Source organism: Erythrolamprus reginae, chromosome 5 (genome assembly GCF_031021105.1).
Source record: "Erythrolamprus reginae isolate rEryReg1 chromosome 5, rEryReg1.hap1, whole genome shotgun sequence".
Taxonomy (NCBI): domain Eukaryota; kingdom Metazoa; phylum Chordata; class Lepidosauria; order Squamata; family Dipsadidae; genus Erythrolamprus; species Erythrolamprus reginae.
The window spans coordinates 13,182,817-13,207,254 of NC_091954.1; the positions used below are offsets into that span (position 1 = coordinate 13,182,817).

General features: G+C 40.7%; 1 protein-coding gene across 1 annotated transcript in view; it reads left to right on the plus strand.

The window, feature by feature from the left end:
* CABCOCO1 (ciliary associated calcium binding coiled-coil 1) overlaps positions 1-24,438 on the plus strand; it is a 57,299-nt gene that overhangs the window by 17,606 nt on the left and 15,255 nt on the right. The window lies entirely within an intron of this gene.

A 24,438-nucleotide genomic window follows, 5' to 3' on the forward strand; every position in this document is an offset into this window, starting at 1 on the left:
CCCCTGTCACTGGGTCTTGTTACTGGAGCTAAAAAGGAATGGGCTAAGCCCCCCCCCCCCCCAGTCAAGCCTCTTGACTGGGGGGGGGACAACCCAAGAGACAAGGAAGGGAATAATAAGAGGAGTGGGTTGGGCATTGCTGGGGCGGTGGGAGGGAGAAACACACTGATGGTCATGCCAAAAAGCCAATCTAGAAGGGAGCTTCTTGGTGACACCTTCCTAGCTTGTGGTTGGTGGGTATTGTTTCTTTGTAGACATTTCTGACAGTCTCAAAATGGGTGAACAGTGCGGTCAGGCGGTAGGGAAAGCGAGTAGAATGCTTGGCTGCATAGCTAGAGGTATAACAAGCAGGAAGAGGCAGATTGTGGTCCCATTGTATAGAGCACTGGTGAGACCAAATTTGGAATACTGTGCTCAAATTCTGGAGACCTCACCTACAAAAAGATATTGATAAAATTGAATAGGTCCAAAGACGGGCTACAAAAATGGTGGAAGGTCTTAAGCATAAAACCTATCAGGAAAGACTTCATGAACTCAGTCTGTAGTGTCTGGAGGACAGAAGGGAAAGGGGGGACATGATCGAAACATTTAAATATGTTAAAGGGTTAAATAAGGTTCAGGAGGGAAGTGGTTTTAATAGGAAGGTGAACACAAGAACAAGGGGGCACAATCTGAGGTGAGTTGGGGGGAAGATCAAAAGCAACGTGGGAAAATATTATTTTACTGAAAGAGCAGTAGATGCTTGGAACAAACTTCCAGCAGACGGTGTTGGTAAATCCACAGTAACTGAATTTAAACATGCCTGGGATAAACATAGATCCATCCTAAGATAAAATACAGGAAATTGTATAAGGGCAAATGGACCATGAGGTCTTTTTCTGCCGCCTGTCTTCTATGTTTCATTACGCAACTAGATAACATCATCAGATCTTCCCACAAGGAGAACGTCGCAAGTGTTTTGCAAACTGTTGCTAAACCTATGCTTCTCTCCCAAACGTCTGCTCTCTACTGGGTTTATTATTTTGACCTTTGTAGGAAAATCTGTTGCGTGCTTTAGCCCAGTGGATTGTTCCCTCGGGCTGGGATTCTAAGCATAATATGGGTCTTATTTCTGTGCAATTATACACAAAAAAATGGGTTGCACTGCAATGATACAACAGAAAGGTTCTTAAGTCAGCAGTGCGAAACTTTGCAATCGGGGATCAACTGGTTTAATTTATTTATCATTTTTATGGGGTTGCAGTTTATGTATTCCGGGAACTGAAGTGGAATTCAAGAATTCAGCAGAACTGAGTACAGCAACATATCAGACCCCGGAATTAATTAATTAATTAATTTATCATTTATTTATTAATCAGATTTGTATGCCACCCCTCTCCGCAGACTCGGGGCGGCTTACAGCAATAATAATACAATGTAAACAAATCCAATATTTAAGTTAATTTAAAACCCCAATTTAGAAACCAATCATACATACTAGCATACCATGCATAAATTTTATAAGCCTAGGGGGAGGGAAAGTCTCAATTCCCCCATGTCTGACGGCAGAGGTGGGTTTTAAGGAGCTTACGAAAGGCTAGGAGGGTGGGGGCAACTCTGATATCTGGGGGGAGTTGGTTCCAAAGGGTCGGGGCCGCCACAGAGAAGGCTCTTCCCCTGGGTCCCGCCAAACAACATTGTTTAGTTGACGGGACCCGGAGAAGGCCAACTCTGTGGGACCTAACTGGTCGCTGGGATTCGTGCGGCAGAAGGCGGTCCTGGAGATATTCTGGTCCGGTGCCATGAAGGGCTTTATAGGTCATAACCAACACTTTGAATTGTGACCGGAAACTCATCGGCAACCAATGCAGACTGCAGAGTGTTGGTTATTTATTTATTTATTTATTTATTTATTTAGTTAGTTAGTTAGTTAGTTAGTTAGTTAGTTAGTTAGTTAGTTAGTTAGTTAGTCCAATACATAATACACATTGAAGAGAATAGATATGTAATAATATAAATAAAGAAAAGAATAGAAGAAAAGATATAAAAGTATAGTTGAACATGTTTGAAAGGAAGAAAAGATAAATGAGATAAGGAGAGACAGGGGACAGGGGACGGAAGGCACACTGGTGCACTTATGCACTCCCCTTACTGACCTCTAAGGAACCTGGAGAGGTCAATCGTGGATAGTCTAAGGAAAAATTGTTCCCCCTTTGCTCAGTCAATAGCTGCATAGAAGCTTTCACGGTGATTATCAGCCATGTTGGCAGGGACAGGAGGTCCTAATTTATTTTAGTGACTTTGATGTATTATTGCCTGCCTTTTTATAGAGCGGGGGAGACACTTAGAAATGTGATTTTGAGGGCGATGGGGTGCCACAATTCTTTGAGGAAACCAGGCGAATGTGTCTTGCTTTGAAACAAGTCTTAATATGAGATGGCGTGGTTGGCCAATGTAGTTTTATCCCTCTGGGTTTCCATCAGCATGGTGGAATAATCTGTGTGCTATGACCCAGCTGACTGGAGGTGACCCAGCTGTGAGACCCCTGGTTCAGCCCATGCTGGGGAAATTTATGGATCTTGCAAAGCTTGCCAGAGCGTTATACTCTGGGTTTGGACATGGTATAGATTCTGATCTCTCTCTCTCCCTCCCTCTCTCTCCCCATCACTACCTCAGTTTCAAACACAACAACACAAGAGCACACAACAGATTTAAACTTAATATTAACCGCTCCAAACTTGACTATAAAAAATATGACTTCAGTAACCGAGTTGTCGAAGCGTGGAACTCATTACCGGACTCCATAGTGTCATCCCCAAACCCCCAACACTTTACCCTTAGATTATCTATGGTTGACCTATCCAGATTCCTAAGAGGTCAGTAAGGGGCGAGTACAAGTGCACTAGAGTGCCTTCCGTCCCCTGTCCTATTGCTCTCCTATATCTCCTATACCTTTCTTCTGTTCCTATATCTCTTCTTCTATTCTTTCATTGATATGTTCTATTACTATATCTTATTTTCTATTCTTTCTTAGATATATTTTACTATGAGTATCTCCTCTATAACCTTCATCGTGTATTTTACTATGTGTATATAACCCACTAAAACCCTCATTGTGTATTGGACAAAATAAATAAAATAAATAAATAAATAAATCACACACACAAACATAGAAACATAGAAGACTGACGGCAGAAAAAGACCTCATGGTCCATCTAGTCTGTCCTTATACTATTTCCTGTGTTTTATCTTAGGATGGATATATGTTTATCCCAGGTATGTTTAAATTCAGTTACTGTGGATTTACCAACCACGTCTGCTGGAAGTTTGTTCCAAGGATCTACTACTCTTTCAGTGAAATAATATTTCCTCACATTGCTTTTGATCTTTCCCCCAACTAACTTCAGATTGTGTCCCCTTGTTCTTGTGTTCACTTTCCTATTAAAAACACTTCCCTCCTGAACCTTATTTAACCCTTTAACATATTTAAATGTTTCGATCATGTCCCCCCCCTTTTCCTTCTGACCTCCAGACTATACAGATTGAGTTCATGAAGTCTTTCCTGATACGTTTTATGCTTAAGACCTTCCACCATTCTTGTAGCCCGTCTTTGGACCCGTTCAATTTTGTCAATATCTTTTTGTAGGTGAGGTCTCCAGAACTGAACACAGTATTCCAAATGGGGTCTCACTAGCGCTCTATATAAGGGGATCACAATCTCCCTCTTCCTGCTTGTTATACCTCTAGCTAAACACATACACACACACTCGTATTATTAAATGTGCTCTGCCATAAAATTTATAGTCATCCAATATCATCTGCTGGAGTTCAGTTTGCAAAACATAAAACTATTTACATTAACTTAAAGCTTCCAAATTGAGCCTCGTTTCCTTTCGACCCAGCAACTCATTTGTGATAGGGGTGGGAAGGATTCCCCCCCCCCTCTCTTCCTTGCAACACCGAGGGGGCAGAATTGTTAAAGGAAAAGCTCTTTTTAAAACTATGGAATTTGGTTTCGTGGGAGAATTTTGCTGCTGGTATTACCACCACCACCAAATGTTCCCTTTCGTTCCTTTCTGGCTTGTGCACAATGTTAATTCAATTTTTCCTGTTACTGGAGTTGTACTTTGCTGAATTAAATAATCTCATTCTTGGACCCAATTTTTAGAGTTTGGAAGAATTATCTGCTTACAAAACCGTTCTTTTCGGCTTTCTTTCTTTTTTCCTCTTTAGAGAAACATAATAATATTAGTAACATAACCTACAAACAGGAATATAATTGTTGAATTCTTTTTGCCAACGTCTTACAAATGCTAACTCAAGCAATATGGTTTCAATTAACAGTGTTAAAAGGTCACCTGTAGTTTAACATTAAAGAAAAATGAAATAAGAGAGAAACATGCTTGGGATTTTGCTCCTTAGGCAAAACGTCTCCAGAAAAATTCAATCCAATTCAATTCAATTTATTAGATTTGTAGGCCGCCCCTCTCCGAAGACTCGGGGCGGCTCACAACAATAATAAAAACAGTATAATAATGGAACAAATCTAATAATAAAATTATATTAAAAAACCCCAACAATTTAAAAAGCATACCACACATACATACCAAACATAAAATATAAGAAAACCTGGGGGAGATGTCTTAATTCCCCCATGCCTGGCAATATCGGTGGGTCTTGAGTAACTTGCGAAAGACAAGGAGGGTGGGGGCCGTTCTAATCTCTGGGAGAGTTGATTCCAGAGGGCTGGGGCCGCCACAGGGAAGGCTCTTCCCCTGGGGCCCGCCAAACAACATTGTTTGGTCGACGGGACCCGGAGAAGGCCAACTCTGTGGGACCTTATCGGCCACTGGGATTCGTGTGGTAGAAGGTGGTTCCGGAGGTATTCTGGTCCAATGCCATGAAGGGATTTAAAGGTCATGACCAACACTTTGAATTGTGACCGGAAACCGATCGGCAGCCAGTGCAGGCCACGGAGTGTTGTAAAAACGTGGGCGAATCTAGGAAGCCCCACGATGGCTCTCGCGGCCGCATTCTGCACGATCTGAAGTTTCCGAACACTTTTCAAAGGTAGCCCCATGTAGAGAGCGTTGCAGTAATCGAACCTGACAGGATTGTTCAAAAGCCCTTTTCTTGAACCCTCTGTTGAAAAAATAAAAAGAATATTGAAAAAAAGAATTATTCAGATGTTGATAAACAGTTTCTCTTTCCTTGTTGTGTCAACATTATTTGAGCTCGCTTTGATCATGACACCATGATAAATGCGAAATATTGAGGTTATATTGCAGGGGGGGAAACCCTGTTGTTTTTCTGCATCAGTTGCTATCCTCACTGTGATCCGTAAGCAGAAATGGACTATCCAACCATAGTAGTTCACACAGAGGTGTAACAGGCAACCTCTCCCAAAGGCAGTTGAATTTGGTTCATCAGATCTGCCAGATTTAAGCACTAGTTGTCAGCGTTCCAATTAGCATCTAAGTTTAAATCAGAGTCCAAGTTAAAGACTTCCTCAAAGTTCCAATTTATTCTTAGAGCCATCTTGGCACGTCTCTGGGGAAACCTGAATATGATTTCCCCAGGATTTCCACTTCCAGGTTTATTCTCCTGTTCCACACCCACAAGTTTTGGATGAAGGTGGTGCCGTGGATATTGCCTACCTGGACTTCAGCAAAGCCTTTGATATGGTTCCACATAAAGAGCTGATAGATAAATTAGTGAAGATTGGACTTAATCCCTGGATAGTTCAATGGATTTGCAGCTGGCTGAAGCGTAGACATCAGAGAGTTATTGTTAACGGCGAATATTCTGAGCAGAGTCAGGTTACAAGCGGTGTGCCACAAGGGTCTGTTCTGGGTCCTATTCTTTTTAATATCTTTGTGAGTGACATAGGGGAAGGTCTGGTAGGGAAGGTTTGCCTATTTGCCGATGACTCTAAAGTGTGCAATAGGGTTGATATTCCTGGAGGCGTCTGTAATATGGTAAATGATTTAGCTTTACTAGATAAATGGTCAAAGCAATGGAAACTGCAGTTTAATGTTTCCAAATGTAAAATAATGTACTTGGGGAAAAGGAATCCTCAATCTGAGTATTGTATTGGCAGTTCCGTGTTAGCAAATACTTCAGAAGAAAAGGATTTAGGGGTAGTGATTTCTGACAGTCTCAAAATGGGTGAACAGTGCAGTCAGGCGGTAGGGAAAGCAAGTAGGATGCTTGGCTGCATAGCTAGCGGTATAACAAGCAGGAAGAGGGAGATTATGATCCCACTATATAGAATGCTGGTGAGACCACATTTGGAATACTGTGTTCAGTTCTGGAGACCTCACCTACAAAAAGATATTGAAAAAATTGAACGGGTCCAAAAACGGGCTACAAGAATGGTGGAAGGTCTTAAGCATAAAACGTATCAGGAAAGACTTCATGAACTCAATCTGTAGAGTCTGGAGGACAGAAGGAAAAGGGGGGACATGATCGAAACATTTAAATATATTAAAGGGTTAAATAAGGTCCAGGAGGGAAGTGTTTTTAATAGGAAAGTGAACACAAGAACAAGGGGACACAATCTGAAGTTAGTTGGGGGAAAGATCAAAAGCAACATGAGAAAATATTATTTTACTGAAAGAGTAGTAGATCCTTGGAACAAACTTCCAGCAGACGTGGTTGATCAATCCACAGTAACTGAATTTAAACATGCCTGGAATAAACATAGACCCATCCTAAGATAAAATACAGGAAATAGTATAAGGGCAGACTAGATGAACCAGGAGGTCTTTTTCTGCCGTCAGACTTCTATGTTTCTATGTAAGTTTTATTTATTTATTTTTATTTATTTATTTTGTCCAATACAAATTGAAAGTTAAAGAGAATAAAAACATGTAGTAGTTTTGTTTTTTAAAAAAATATATTTTTATTGATTTTTAACAAATTAATTAATTAATTAATTTAACATGTGCAGAAGGGAAATATTTGGAGGGCGCGCACACGTGTTAGATTTTGGCAGTTTTTTGCTTCTATGCATGGGCAGAAGCAAAAAAATTGCCGAAATCTCGCACACGCATTCCCTTGCAAGATTTCAGCGCGTTTTTGCTTCATGCGCAGAAGCAGAAGCACACTGGGATGCGCACGCACACAAGAAAACCAAAGCTGCACGCTCAGTGCATTGGTAGCCACAGTAATGGCAATCTACCTCTGGGGAGGGGGCGCTAAATTAAACCATCCTAATCCCTCTTCAGAGAGAGCATTTCACAGGATTATTCTCCTACCTGCATCTATTAATAGAGATCAGTAGAGGTGTGAGCTTCTTCCTTGGGTTGGAGGGTTTTTTAAAAGTGAAATATTCAGAAAACGAGAAAATAATGTGCAGAGGCTACTTATGTGGTGCAAAAATCACCTAACCGGAGGACTCTTGAGTGCCCTCTGGTGGGGGTCTCAGAAAGTTCCTCCTCCCCTCCTGTTCTGTCGGGCTCTCTGGAAGAATCCTCCCAAAAATTCACAGGTACAAATGTCAGACACACACACACGTTTGAAAATTCAAAACAATGTTCTTTATAATGAAAAGTCACTTAAACCAAGCCCTCTTTTGGTATAGCAAAGAGCACTCGTCTCCAAACAAACTGGTAATTTATACAAGTCCCTTATCAGTCCTCTGATACTTAGCTTGCAGCTGTGAGGCAATTCACAGTCCTTCTTCTTTCACAAAGTGAAACACACTTTGCCCTGGTTTAGTTTCAAAGCAGGGAAAAATCAGCACACAAAAAGTCAAAGTCAGTAAAGCAGTCATGAAACACAACGATCAGACAATCCTCCACAATGGCCAAACCCACAGGCTGCTATTTATAGCAGCCTCACTAATTACCACAGCCCCACCCAACCACAGATGGCCTCATTTTCTTTGATAATAATCTCTCAGTTGTTGCTGCCTATGCATCGCTCTCCGCATGCATGGCTGTATCATTAACTCTTGTTCTGAATCCAAGGAGGAGCTAGATAATTGATCTCCTTCTGAGCTGTCTGCCACACTCTCCTCCTCCCTGTCACTCATGTCTTCTTGGTCAGAGGAGCCTTCATCTTCAGATTCCACCGGGGGCAAACCAGGCCTGCAGCATGTGGATGTCTCCCCCACATCCACAGTCCTTGGGGCAGGAGCTGGGCCAGAGCTAACCACAATACCTCCGAAGTCGCCAACCCCAAGACCAGAGCTGTGCCTGTGGGGGTTGTACCCTTGTATGGTGAAGAGGGGGTGTCACATGTACTGTATTTAGAAATCTGTCTTTTGGAGATCAAAATGGAGATCAAGATGCAACTTTTCTTTTAAAGCCCATTTCTTCAAACGGCATCGTCTCGGGTGCCCTTACTCCCAAATCTGACTATCCTTCTAAAATTAGACAATCTGCTGGCTTTCAAAGAAGCCCAGAATAAATTTAATTGCACAGCGGGAATAGTATGGGCACAATTTGGCCTTATCTCTGCATTTCCTACTAGCTGCAGGGAATCTAACTCCAGGCATTAAAATGCCACAGAGAAAAGACATTTGAATAATGTGATTATTATTATTCCAAATGAAGACAAGGAAAGGAAAGAAGAAAGAACCGAACAGAATTATTTATTGGCCAAGTATGATTGGATACAAGGAATGGTCTCCAGTGCATAAGCTCTCAGTGTACATAAAAGCAGCAAGCGATAAATCATTATTGTAATCCTAAAATACAATAATTATAAATCGTAAGTTATAACACTATGTGATAGTCATATAGGATACTGAATAGAAGCAATCAAGATACAAACAAAGTTATAATCATTTCTGTTGTTTTGAGAATAATATTTAAACAGGTACATAATAAAATAGGTAAAATTTTAAAATTAATAAAATGAAGCTTTGGAATACTGTATTACATTTTGGGGCAATAGTGGCAAAACATGGACAGACAGATAGCTGAAACATTTTGGGGTTTGATCTGCTGTACCTGTTTTATTGAATTTTCATTGGAGGGGGGCAAGAGATTGCTTCTTGTGTTTCTAAGAGGTCTGTAAGGGGCGTGCCTACCGTCCCTGTCCTACTGTCCTATTGTCTTTTATCATTACTTTCTATGTTATGTTTATATAAACTACTATCCTATACTTCATAGAAACATAGAAGACTGATGGAAGAAAAAGACCTCATGGTCCATCTAGTCTGCCCTTATACTATTTTCTGTATTTTATCTTAGGATGGATATATGTTTATCCCAGGCATGTTTAAATTCAGTTACTGTGGATTTATCTACCACGTCTGCTGGAAGTTTGTTCCAAGGATCTGCTACTCTTTCAGTAAAATAATATTTTCTCACGTTGCTTTTGATCTTTCCCCCAACTAACTTCAGATTGTGTCCCCTTGTTCTTGTGTTCACTTTCCTATTAAAAACACTTCCCTCCTGGACCTTATTTAACCCTTTAATATATTTAAATGTTTCGATCATGTCCCCCCTTTTCCTTCTGTCCTCCAGACTATACAGATTGAGTTCATTAAGTCTTTTCCTGATACATTTTATGCTTAAGACCTTCCACCATTCTTGTAGCCCGTCTTTGGACCCGTTCAATTTTGTCAATATCTTTTTGTAGGTGAGGTCTCCAGAACTGAACACAGTATTCCAAATGTGGTCTCACCAGCACTCTATATAAGGGGATCATAATCTCCCTCTTCCTGCTTGTTATGCCTCTAGCTATTCAGCCAAGCATCCTACTTGCTTTCCCTACCGCCTGACCGCACTGTTCACCCATTTTGAGACTGTCAGAAATCACTACCCCTAAATCCTTCTCTTCTGAAGTTTTTGCTAACACAGAACTGCCAATACAATACTCAGACTTCATGGGTCCTCAAACTTGGCAACTTTAAGACTGGTGGACTTCAACTCCCAGAATTCTCCAGCCAGCAGAGCTCCCATAGAATCCTGGGAGTTGAAGTCCACCATTCTTAAAGTTGCCATGTTTGAAGACCTGTGCTATACTTGATTGACAAACAAAAAACAAAACAAAACAAAAAAATAAAATAAACAAAATTACCCAGCTGCTGTGGCCTAGAGGTGGAGCTCTTGCCTCACAAATAGGAAATTGTGAGTTCTATCCTAGGTAGAGACAGATGGAGCAGTTGAACTAGATGACCCTTTCAACTCTGTTGATATATGTTAACGTGGTATTGAGTCCTCTTCTATAGGTAGAGCTAAATAACACAGAGATTCAGGTCAAGGAAAGAAATGGGACTCTCTATTTTTAATCAATGTCATGCTTTAATCCAAAGCATGAACTAAATTGTGGCAGCATATGTCATTTATTTAAGCTTTCCAATATAACTTTCACATGAACCATCACTCTTATTTATTTGTTCCTATTATTATTATTATTATTATTATTATTATTATTATTATTATTATTATTATTATGTCAATACAACACAGCAAACGAGATCACTATGCTGGATTTCATATTTCATCACCAGTCGGGCGCTTCCCAAGCACCTAGGACTGCGTGATGTAGCGGCGAATTATGTGTGCCGATCCCGGTAAAGCGGCCTTTTGCAATGGACAGATGGAGATTTTGTCAATTCCGATGGTTTTCAAATGTCCGCTGAGATCCTTTGGCACTGCGCCCAGCGTGCCAAGTACCACTGGGACCACTTTCACTGGTTTATGCCAGAGTTGTTGCAGCTCGATTGTTAGATCTTCGTATTTCACTAATTTCTCTAGCTGCTTCTCCTCAATTCTGCTGTCTCCTGGGATTGCGATGTCGATGATCCATGCTTTCTTTTTCTCCACAATCAGGATGTCTGGTGTGTTATGCTTCAGAATTCGGTCAGTCTGAAGTCAGAAGTCCCACAGTAGTTTTGCTTGCTCATTTTCGACCACTTCTTCAGGCTTATGATCCCACCAGTTCTTTGCCACTGGTAAATGGTAGTTCCGGCACAAGTTCCAGTGGATCATCTGTGCCACAGCATCATGTCTATGCTTGTAGTCAGTCTGTGCGATCTTTTTGCAGCAGCTGAGTATGGGATCGATTGTCTCATCTGTTTCTTTACAGGGTCTGTTGTTGTTGTTATTGTTGTTGTTGCTGCTGCTGTTGTTGTTGTTGTTGTTGTTATTATTATTATTATTATTATTATTATTATTATTATTATTATAAGCCATCAAAATTACAAAATCTCTCAGGAGTTCAGGGATTCCAAGTCATTTTAAAAACAAAAAACAAAAACAAATGAGGACCATAAAAGTGTCGCAAAAGTAAGCAACCCATTTTCACATCCTTAATGCAACTGTAACTCAAAACATGTTCCTGGGCGTCTCTGCCTGTTTCTGGCGTCCAGGCAGTTGGCAGAAAGTAGAATCAGAAAGTCAAGCTTTCTTCAGAAAATTTGCCTGCCCTTTTCTGCCTGTGGTGCTGCAGCTCTGACCTCTGTGGACATCTAGTAGAAACGTTCTCGAGCCACCAACTCTGAGCCAGGAACTGGCCACTCCAACTGAAATCACACCTGTCCCCAGGTCTCAGCATTCCTGCTCATCTCATTGTATGTCATAAAATGCAGAGTGGCTCTTATCTAAAGTGGGTTATAATCTGTCCTTTTCTGTAAAGGTAATGGCATCGGACCAGAATACCTCCGGGACCGCCTTCTGCCGCACGAATCCCAGCGACCGATTAGGTCCCACAGAGTTGGCCTTCTCCAGGTCCCGGCGACTAAACAATGTCGTCTGGCGGGTCCCAGGGGAAGAGCCTTCTCTGTGGTGGCTCCGACCCTCTGGAACCAGCTCCCCCGGAGATTAGAACTGCCCCCACCCTCCTTGCCTTCTGTAAACTCCTTAAAACTCACCTCTGCCATCAGGCGTGGGGGAATTGAGGCATTCCCCTCCCTCCCCCGGGCCTATACAATTTATGTATGGTATGTCTGTGTGTATGTCTGGTTTAATAATGGGGTTTTTTAATGTTTTTAAAATTTATTAGATTTGTTGTGAATTGTTCTATTGTATGTTGTGAGCCGCCCCGAGTCTACGGAGAGGGGTGGCATACAAATCTAATCGATAGATAGATAGATAGATAGATAGATAGATAGATAGATAGATATAGATAGATAGATAGATAGATAGATACTGTAGATAGATAGATAGATGATAGATGATAGATAGATAGATAGATAGATAGATAGATAGATAGATAGATAGATAGATACTGTAGATAAATGATAGATAGATAGATGATAGATAGATGATAGATATAGATAGATAGATAGATAGATCGATAGATGGATGGATGGATGGATGGATGGATGGATGGATGGATGGATGGATGGATGGATGGATACTGTAGATAGATGATATATAGATAGATGATAGATAGATGATAGATATAGATAGATAGATAGATAGATAGATAGATAGATAGATAGATAGATAGATAGATAGATAGATAGATAGATAGATAAAAAATACAGGAGGTACATGTTATAAATACAGGCTTGATCCACACCTATCCAACTTGACGTGTCTCTGTTATATAAGACCTATTAATAATGTTTTCATTCGTGACCTGCTTTACTTTCAAAATCTTCCTCGCGACCCAGTTATTTTGACTTAGATGCCCCCCCTCCTTCTGACACACGCCCGTCGGTTTTATGTCAATTTCACCCAAACCTGATCACTAGATGGAAACAAAGCAACCTCCCTGGATTCACTGGAATATTTAGAGATGACAATCAGATCCACAGTTGCTCTGCTATCTCCTGTCCTTTAGGCTATTTGTCGGAGTTATGGGTAGCGTCTTCCCTTGGGATGTTTTGATGGAGATTGTGAGTGACTAAGGTGATTTTATTTTGCATAGCAGTAACATTATGCGGCCGGGGATTTTTAAGGTAAAGGAGATCCAAAGAACACATAGAAAGATAGAAACATAGATGAATGATGGCAGAAAAAGACCTCATGATCCATCTAGTCTGCCCTTATACTATTTTCTGTATTTTATCTTACAATGGATATATGTTTATCCCAGGCATGTTTAAATTCAGTTACTGTGGATTTACCAACCACATCTGCTGGAAGTTTGTTCCAAGGATCTACTACTCTTCCAGTAAAATAATATTTTCTCATGTTGCTTTTGATCCTTCCCCCAACTAACTTCAGACTGTGTCCCCTTGTTCTTGTGTTCACTTTCCTATTAAAAACACTTCCCTCCTGAACCTTATTTAACCCTTTAACATATTTAAATGTTTCGATCATGTCCCCCTTTTCCTTCTGTCCTCCAGACTATACAGATTGAGTTCATTAAGTCTTTCCTGATACGTTTTATGCTTAAGACCTTCCACCATTCTTGTAGCCCGTCTTTGGACCCGTTCAATTTTGTCAATATCTTTTTCTAGGTGAGGTCTCCAGAACTGAACACAGTATTCCAAATGTGGTCTCACCAGCGCTCTATATAAGGGGATCATAATCTCCCTCTTCCTGCTTGTTATACCTCTAGCTATGCAGCCAAGCATCCTACTTGCTTTCCCTACCGCCTGACTGCACTGTTCACCCATTTTGAGACTGTCAGAAATCACTACCCCTAAATCCTTCTCTTCTGAAGTTTTTGCTAACACAGAACTGCCAATGCAATACTCAGATTGAGGATTCCTTTTCCCCAAGTGCATTATTTTACATTTGGAAACATAAAACTGCAGTTTCCATTGCTTTGACCATTTTTCTAGTAAAGCTAAATCATTTACCATATTACAGACACCTCCAGGAATATCAACCCTATTGCAGGAGGCGTCTGCAATAGGGTTGACATAATCATAAGTACTGCTTGCCTGGCTCTCATTTAGAGACACACATGAGACTCTCAAAGAAGGCAGTGTTGAAAGATGGAAGCAACTATCACTTGCCGTATGTTTATCAAATGTCATCAGAAATATAAAATATCTGGACCGGGAGTCACTGCTCACAGTCACTCATGCCCTCATCACCTCGAGGCTCGACTACTGTAATGCTCTCTACATGGGGCTACCTTTGAAAATTGTTCGGAAACTTCAGATCGTGCAGAATGCAGCTGCGAGAGCAATCATGGGCTTTCCCAAGTATGCCCATGTTTCACCAACACTCCGCAGTCTGCATTGGTTGCCGATCAGTTTCCGGTCACAATTCAAAGTGTTGGTTATGACCTATAAAGCCCTTCATGGCATCGGACCAGAATATCTCCGGGACCGCCTTCTGTCGCACGAATCCCAGCGACCGGTTAGGTCCCACAGAGTTGGCCTTCTCCGGGTCCCATCGACTAAACAATGTCATTTGGCGGGACCCAGGGGAAGAGCCCTCTGGAACCAACTCCCCTTAGAGATCAGAATTGCCCCCACCCTCCTTGCCTTTCGTAAACTTCTCAAAACCCACCTCTGCCGTCAGGCATGGGGGAATTGAAATATCTTCCCTAGGCCTATATAATTTATGTATGGTGTGTTGTGTGCATGTTTTTTTAAATTATGGGTTTTTAAATTTGTATTATTAGATTTGTATTGTACATTGTTTCTATCACCGCTGTGAGCCGCCCTGAGTCTACAGAGAGGGGCGGCATACAAATTAGATAGATAGATAGATAGATAGATAGATAGATAGATAGATAGATAGATAGATAGATAGATAGATAGATAGATAGATAGATAAATCTGCTACTACATATTGTGTCAGCAGCAAGAATTATGTATGCACAAAAATGGAACGATTCAAGGAGACCAGAGGATTGAGAAATAATTAAGAAGGTATATATGACTGTGCAGAAATAAATCGGTTAACTATGGCAATAAATGATAAAAAAGACTTGGACTATTATGATATCTGGACATTGTGGTACAAATGGATAAGAAAAAGGAAAACTGATTTACAATGAAAATGAGTATGATATGATAATATTCGTATAGATATATAATTTTATAGTATATGGATAAGAAGGAAATAGTTGGAGGTTAACTTACTTGAAAAATAGTTGGATTTGTACTTGTGTTGATGTTTGTTTAAATGTTATGTTTGTGTTTTCTTAATGTATAAAATTCAATAAAAATGATTTTTAAAACAAATGTCATCAGGTTGAAAGGTGGGAAAATGTCAGGTGCAAATAACCAAGAACAAGAGTTAAGTTCTGTTCTGTCTGGGTTCCCCCAGACCTCAACACCAACTGGAAAAAACAGCCAGACACTCTGGTAAAAGCCAAAAGTATTTTATAACTGGAAAAAATAAGCACAGAGGAAAACCTGTTCTTCCCAACAGACAGGATATAATACGGTACAGCAGGGTCCTGATGTCCAGTCAATACAGCAAGCTTCTTGCTGGCACCCCCCCCCCCCCCCCCCAAGGTTTCAATAGTCAAAGGCACAAACCAGGATTCCAAGACGCCAAAGTTCACAGTCAGGTCCCACGACACTCAAAGATAAAACTCCACAAGCCAGGAAGGGTGGGTCTGCCTTTTAGCCTTTCCCAAGAGCACCACACCCAAACCCAGCTGTTGCCACTTTAATGCTGAAAGTATTTAGCCAATTGATTCCGTCTCTGAGTAGCTCTTCGTTGTCGCAGATCAATTATGGCTTGTGCACTTTCCTCTAAGGAATCCAGGCTGCTTGCTGGGGAGAGCTCCCCCTGGTGGGACTCTGGCTGTCCTCCCTCTTCTTCAGCCTGGGATTCCTCCTCCTCGTCTGTCTGCACCTCCTGTTCCTCAGCCTCTCCCTCTGAGCTGGAAACCGACAGAAGGTCAGCCGTTCCCGGAGGGGCCTCAGACGGAACCACAACAAGTTCAAAGCAGAGAAGAGTTTTTTATTGCTTCTTGTACCCAAGAATCTAACCAGCAACTAAGGGTGAAATTTAAATTGGCGCTAGATAAGGAATTTAAGGGGTGCTGGACTTGGGTTTCTTATGACAAAGCAATGACTCCAAACTAATGACACTTTTAACTCCGCCTTCCAACTTAGCCTGTTCATCACTGACAGAATGTATGCTTCTTAAAATTATCCATGCTTACTAGGTAATCTTTTCTTGGAGGGTCTTGAGTTCAAACATACGTTGAAATCCACTTGCCATCAACATTCCCCTGGGAGCCTAGGATGGTTGCCCTAGCTGAATTGCAGGTCATGCATTGTCACAGGAGTCTCCAACCTTGGCAACGTAAAGACTTGTGGACTTCAATTCCCATAATTCCACAAGTCTTAAAGATGCCAAGGTTGGAGACTCCTGGCTTAGAGGCGTGGAGGTATCCTAGTCTCAGGTGTAGGCTCAGTTTCTCCATCCAGGGCTATGTGCAGGACAGGAATTTGTTGCAGGAGAGGTTGAGTAATATGATTGCTGTCCAGTTGCCATGATGCGTCAAAGAAAATAACAGAGTTGGAAGGGACCTTGTAGGTCATCTAGTTCTAGTCCAATCCCCCATTCAAGCAGGAGTCCCTACACCATTTCCGACAAATGGCCATCAAGTGTTGGAGCTCTCACAACCTCCGCAGGCAAGCTGTTCCACTGGTTGATTGCTCTCACTGTCAGAAAGATTCTCCTTATTTCATTCATTCATTCATTCATTCATTCATTCATTCATTCATTCATTCATTCATTTAGTCCAATACACAATGAGGGTTTTAGTGGGTATATATATATATATATATATATATATATATATATATATATATATATATATATATATATATTATATATATATATATATATATATATATACACATAGTAAAATACATGATGAAGGTTATAGAGGAGATACTCATAGTAAAATATATCTAAGAAAGGATAGAAAAGAAAATATAGTAATAGAACATATGAATGAAAGAATAGAAGAAGAGATATAGGAATAGAAGAAAGGTATAGGAGATCTAGGAGAGCAATAGGACAGGGGACAGAAGGCACTCTAGTGCACTTGTACTCTCCCCTTACTGACCTCTTAGGAATCTGGATAGGTCAACCGTAGATAATCTAAGGGTAAATTGTTGGGGGTTTGGGGATGACACTATGCAGTCCGGTAATGAGTTCCACGCTTCGACAACTCGGTTACTGAAGTCATATTTTTTACAGTCAAGTTTGGCGCGGTTAATATTAAGTTCAAATCTGTTGTGTGCTCTTGTGTTGTTGTGGTTGAAGCTGAAGTAGTCACCGACAGGCAGGATGTTGCAGCATATGATCTTGTGGGCAATACTTTCCAGGTTGAATCTCTCCTTGGTCAACTTAGATCCATTATTCCTTCTGACCTTCTGGTGCCTTGGAAAATAGCCTGACCCCTCTCCTCTCTGTGGTAGCCCCTCAAATATTGCAACACCGCTATCGTGTCTCCCCTGGTCCTTCTCTTGGTTAGACTGGCCATGCCCAGTTCCTGCAACCACTCTTCATATGTTATATTTTCTAGTCCCCTTATCATCCTGGTTGCTCTCTTCTGCACTTTCTCCAGAGTTTCAATGTCCTTTTTTGTAGTGTGGTGACCAAAACTGGATGCAGTACTCTGAATGTGGTCTAACTAAGGCTTTACAGAGTGGTATTGGTACCTTCCTAGTCCTAGATTGTATCCCTCTGTTAATGCAGCTTTGGATAAAATCCGGAAACATCTAAAATTTCAGACTCTCCCCCACTGATTGCCGGAGAGGGACGTGCACATTAATAACGTAATTTTTAGCAATTCAGACGTGAAAAATTGAAGTCTCTCGAATCACCACCAGTGAGTTTTCTGATCAAATGAATTTTGTATGTCCCCCGTTTTGATTGAAGTGGGCTATGGCAAGAGTTTTATTTTTAAGTTGGTGTTAATTAGAAATATGGAAATGGGTTGAGATTCGTTGCTCTTCACAGGCAAGGAATATTCACAACCAATTTCTTCACACAATCACATCTATTTTGAAATGCTAAAAAAAAAAAAAATACCCAGAATTGCATATCCCTGCTGGTTTCTATAGCTGGGTTGGATTGGTAGAAAGTCAGTAATTGAATTTGCAGCCTGAAGAAGGACGGTTGTTTTAACAGAAAATATAGATGCTGGGCAGAAAAGGCCAAAGCCCTTTTGCCCGCTATTTCTGCTGTCACACAGCATCCAATTACAGCCTTTATATCTTCTTGTTGAACAGACATTTAGCTAAAAGCGTAAACAGTGGTACCTCTTCCTAAGAAAGCCTCTACTTAAGAACTTTTCTAGATAAGAACCAGGTGTTCAAGATTTTTTTTTTGCCTCTTCTCATTTTCCACTTACAAACCCGAGCCTCCGAAACTGTAACCGGAAAAGGTAGGGAGAAGCCTCCTTGGGGCCTCTCTAGGAATCTCCTGGGAAGAAACAGGGCTAGAAAAGGTGGGGAGAAGCCTCCGTGGGGCCTCTCTAGGAATCTCCTGGGAGGAAACAGGGCTAGAAAAGGCGGGGAGAAGCCTCCGTGGGGCCTCTCCAGGAATCTCCTGGGAGGAAACAGGGCTAGAAAAGGTGGGGAGAAGCCTCCGTGGGGCCCCTCTAGGAATCTCCTGGGAGGAAACAGGACCTCCACCCTCCCTGTGGTTTCTCCAGTCTCACACATTATTTGCTTTTACATTGATGTCTATGGGGAAAATTGCTTCTTCTTACAAACTTTTCTTTGGAACCAGCAAATGTAAAATAAAAAAAATAAAAAAGGATTGTTAATATAATTCCATAATTAAAATACAGGGTCATATGTGGTTTTACTGTAGGGATACGTTTGATAAAATTAAAATCCCTTTGTGCTGATCATGAGACCAGAAAAAAAAATCAGTGGTGATTTATGTATCTGCAATTTTAAAAAGCGAACAGCAACAGTAGCTGTGTACATAGAATAATTCCTAAACATATATGTGTGGCCACGGGCTATTTTCAAGCTCTTGTTTTGTTTTGAAAAAAAAAGTTTCTAGCCCTCATTGTTTTGATACCAACCTTCAGAACGCAGTGGTGTCTATCAAGAAGAAATGGCCAAGATATTCCATCTGGATTTTGTGGGCGGGAGGGAAATGTATCCGAACTGAAGAGGCAGAGGAGAAAATAAAAACGCTTGCTATCTGCAGATCAGGAGCGGATTTTAATATTACATAAACATCTCCTTGATAACTCATGAGTCACAGCACTACATTGTATTCATCCTTTGAACGAGCCCAGACGTGTCTGGATACTCTTTTACTCTTCCCCAAGCAGAAATGTGTAGTTAGCACATAGAGCTTGCGAATAATTGAGCAAGCTTGGCAAAAACTATCTTCATCCAGACTAAATAATTGGTTTATGTTCTCACTTTTAAGAAATCGGTGGCTTTTTAAAAAACCGTTTAAGCTTTTAACAGAGTTTTCAGAAACTTAAAAGGCACAAGTAAGAATAGCAGAGTCTCCCTGGAAGATGGGAGACGTTGCAAAATATGTTGTTGTTGTTGACAATACAACACAGTAAACAAGATCACTATGCTGGATTTTCGTATTTCATCACCAGTCAGGTGCTTCCCAAGCACCTAGGACTGTGTGATGTAGTGGCGAATTATGTGTGCCGATCCCAGTAAAGTGGCCTTTTGCAATTGACAGATGGAGATTTTGTCAATTCTGATGGTTTTCAAATGTCCGCTGAGATCCTTTGGCACTGCGCCCAGTGTGCCAAGGACCACTGGGACCATTTTCACTGGTTTATGCCGGAGTCGTTGCAGCTCAATTTTCAGATTTTCGTATTTCGCAAATTTCTCTAGCTGCTGCTTCTCAATTCTGCTGTCTCCTCGGATTGCAATGTCGATGATCCATACTTTGTTTTTCTCCACAATCAGGATGTCTGGTGTGTTATGCTTCAGAATTCGGTCAGTCTGAAGTCGGAAGTCCCACAGTATTTTTGCTTGCTCATTTTCGACCACTTTTTCAGGCTTATGATCCCACCAGTTCTTTGCCACTGGTAATTGGTAGTTCTGGCACAAGTTCCAGTGGATCATCTGTGCCACAGCATCATGTCTATGCTTGTAGTCAGTCTGTGCGATCTTTTTGCAGCAGCTGAGTATGTGATCGATTGTTTCATCCGTTTCTTTACAGAGTCTGCACTTTGGTTCGTCTTTCGCAAATTTCTCTAGCTGCTTCTTCTTAATTCTGCTGTCTCCTGGGATTGTGATGTTGATGATCCATACTTTCTTTTTCTCCACAATCATGATGTCTGGTCTGGTGTATTATGTTCCAAAATTTGGTCAGTTGGAAGTCAGAAGTCCCACAGTAGCTTTGCTTGCTCATTTTTGACCACTTTTTGGGGGTTTATGATCCCACCAGTTCTTTGCCATTAGTAGATGGTCGTTCTGGCACAAGTTCCAGTGGATCATCTGTGCCACAGCATTGTGTCTATGCTTGTAGTCGGTCTGTGTGATCTTTTTGTAGCAGCTGAGTATGTGATCGATCGTCTCATCTGTTTCTTTACAGAATCTGTTGTTGTTGTTGTTGTTGTTGTTGTTGTTGTTGTTGTTATTATTATTATTATTATTATTATTATTATTATTATTATTATTATTATTATCAACAGAGATGGAAGGGACTTTGGAGGTCTTGTAGTCTAACCCCCTACCTAGACAGGGAAATCTATACTTATTTATTTATTGTTAGAGTTGAAAGGGACCACGAAGGCCATCGAGTTCAACCCCCTGCCCAAGCAGGAACCCTACAGTACACCAGTCAAGTGGCAGTTCAATCTTCTCTTAAAAATGTCCAGAGTGTTGGAGTTCACAACGTCCGCTGGTAGGTTGTTCCATTGGTTGATCGCTCTGACCGTCAGGAAGTTCAGGTACTTCAGACCAATGGTTATCCAACATCTAATCTGCTTTAAAACTTCCAGTGTTGGAGCATTCACAACTTCTGGAGGCAAGCTGTTCCACTGATCAACCGTTCTAACTGTAAGGAAATCTCTCCTTAGTTCTAAGTTGCTTCTCTCCTTGTTTAGTTTCCACCCATTGCTTCTTGTTCTACTTTCAGGTGCTTTGGAGAATAGGTTTACCCCTTCTTCTTTGTGGCAGCCCCTGAGATATTGGAAGACTGCTATCATGTCTCCCCTAGTCCTTCTTTTCATTAAATTTCATGATGACCATGAGACCGTGAAGGGATTTTAAATAAAATCAATGCATGAAAGGCTGAATCGCAGAAGGAATTCCAAATTCTCTGTATAGAGAATTAAAATGCAAGTAGATTTAATTTAGAACAGAATAGAATTCTTTTATTGGCCAAGTGTGATTGAACACACAAGGAATCTGTCTTTGGTGCAGATGCTCTCAGCGTACATAAAGAAAAAAACAAAATGCATTCATCAAGAATCATAAAAAAACAACACTTAGTGATACTCATGGGATATAAATAAGCAATCAAATCGAAACAATAAAACAATATAAATTGTAAAGATACAAGCTACAGGGATATAGGTATTAGTGGGAAGAGATTTATTTATTTATTTTATTTATTAATTAGATTTGCATGCCGCCCCTCTCCGCAGACTCGGGGCGGCTAACAACAGTAAAAAGACAATATGAACAAATCTAATATTAAAAGTAATGTAAAAAACCCCAATTTAAGAAACCAATCATACATACAGACATACCATGCATAAATTTTATAAGCCTAGGGGGAAGGGAATATCTCAATTCCCCCATGCCTGACGACAGAGGTGGGTTTTTTAGGAGCTTACGAAAGGCAAGGAGGGTGGGGGCAACTCTGATATCTGGGGGGAGTTGGTTCCAGAGGGCCGGGGCCACCACAGAGAAGGCTCTTCCCCTGGGTCCCGCCAAACGACATTGCAAGATAGGTGATAAGGAGGATGAGAAGAAGAATATCAATACGGAGTTGATAATTTGACAGTGTTGTGGGAATTAGTTATTTAGCAGAGTGATGGCATTCCTTGTGTCTAGTTCTGGTATGCAGAGCTGTATAAGGTCATTTTGAGGGTAGGAGTTGAAACAGTTTATGTTACAAAGAAAGAAAACAAGGTAATAAGAATACTTGGCTAGACTGGTTTCCATTTCTGCCCAAAGCATCAGCTTTCTAAAGAAAAAAGTTTATTTTTTGCCTCATTCATCTGGATTTCCCCTGGATTTTTGGAGGAGCTTCTACTACGATTAGATGCTGCTAGAATGGTTAGCTCGACTTCCAGGCTTCTGCCTCCAAAAGGAGATTTGTTTGTTTGTTTGTTTGTTTGTTTGTTTGTTTGTTTGTTTGTTTATTGGATTTGTATGCTGCCCCTCTCCGTGGACTAGGGGCAGCTAACAACAGTGATAAAAACAATATATAGCAATCCAATAATAAAACAACTAAAAAAACCTTGTTATAAAACCAATCATACATACAAACATACCATGCATAAATTGTAGAAGCCTAGGGGAAAAGAATATCTCAGTTCCCCCATGCCTGACGGCAGAGGTGGGTTTTAAGAATAGATACTGTAGATAGATAGATAGATAGATAGATAGATAGATAGATAGATAGATAGATAGATAGATAGATAGATAGATAGATAGATACTGTAGATAGATAGATACTAGATAGATAGATAGATAGATAGATAGATAGATAGATAGATAGATAGATAGATAGATACTGTAGATAGATAGATAGATAGATAGATAGATAGATAGATAGATAGATAGATAGATAGATAGATAGATAGATAGATAGATAGATAGATAGATAGATAGATAGATAGAGATAGATAGATACTAGATAGATGGATAGATAGATAGATAGATAGATAGATAGATAGATAGATAGATAGATAGATAGATAGATAGATAGATAGATAGATAGATAGATAGACAGACAGACAGACAGACAGACAGACAGACAGACAGACAGACAGACAGACAGACAGACAGACAGACAGACAGACAGTGTGGCAGCTTCTTTGTTGCTGCTATTGCAACATGGAGGAAGTTGGTCAGTCTGGAGTTGACCGAAGAAAAGGGGGATTTGCAGAATCCACTGATCCAGCATTCATCTCTCTCCTGTTTGAAATGTGATGGGTGACAAATGGCCAAGGGTGGGGGAGGGGGGAGCATTCAGCAAATGGGGGGGGGGGGTGCCTATGTCTCAGCCATTAAATAAATTAGCAGGATGGATTTTCTTCGAATGTTATATGTGAGCTCCCTTCCCTCCGAGCCCTTTTCCTGCTGAACAAACAATAAATTTCTCTTTGCGGGAGGGGAAAAAAAGAGTAACTTTAAAATAAAAGCAGGATTGTAATGCTGACCTTGTCTCCCCGTTTTTAAAATAGTTTTCACGATATAATCAATGGTAATGGCATACATGAGGTTTTGTTTAAAGGAAATACAACGCCTTAATTGTACGGCTTAATGAAAAGCATTGCATCAGAAAGCTTCATTTAAATACATTTGGCTCCAGGCGCTCTTCCCAATTCATTCATGCTGATTTTTCTCTTGGACTTGTTAGGAATGCAGAATATAAAAGAGAAATCTGCCTTACCTTGCGGATCACAACATTCTGTCCCCTAAAAGTTTAGTTTTTTAATTCAGAAATCTCTGCCACCAACAAAAGGCTTCCTTTAAAAAAATAATAATAATAATTGTAAATTGCAACTATAAGTGCATTTAAAACCTAGCCCGAATGTTGCAGAGATTAAAAAAAGCATGCTCCTTTCTGTGATTAAGTAGTTGTTTGAGTGAGGAGACCGACCAACGCCAGGAAAATTCCATGCACAGAATCATTGGGAACCCACCAATTTATTTATTTGTTTGTTTGTTTGTTTGTTTGTTTGCTTGCTTGCTTGCTTGCTTGCTTGCTTGCTTGCTTGCTTGCTTGCTTGCTTGCTTGCTTGCTTGCTTGCTTGCTTGCTTGCTTGCTTATTTATTTATTCGATTTTTATGCCGCCCTTCTCCTTAGACTCAGGGCAGCTTACAACATGTTAGCAGGAGCACTTTTTAACAGAGCCATCATATCGCCCCCACAATCTGGGTCCTCATTTTACCCACCTCGGAAAGATGGAAGGCTGAGTCAACCTTGAGCCGGTGATGAGATTTGAACCGCTGACCTTCAGATCTATAGTCAGCTTCAGTGGCCTGCAGTACAGCACTCTACCTGCTGCGCCACCCCGGCTCATGTAGTGTAAATTTGTGTAAAGACGCATGAATCCTCGAATACAGCTCACTTGTCTGGATCCCACACTGCCTATCGACACTGACACAATCGAGAGAGTCCAGAAATATTACACAAGAAGAGTCCTCCACTCCTCCACTCGCAGCAGAATACTTTATTCCACCAGACTTGAGATTTATTATTATTATTATTATTATTATTATTATTATTATTATTATTATTATTTATTAAAATTTGTATGCCGCCCCTCTCTGCAGACTCGGGGTGGCTCACAGCAGCAATAGAAAACAATGTATAATACAAATCTAATATTACAAATTTTAAACCCATAATTTAAAAAAATGCACACAACATACCATACATAAACAATATAGGCCTGGGGAAGATATCTCAGTTCCCCCATGCCTGATGGCAGAGG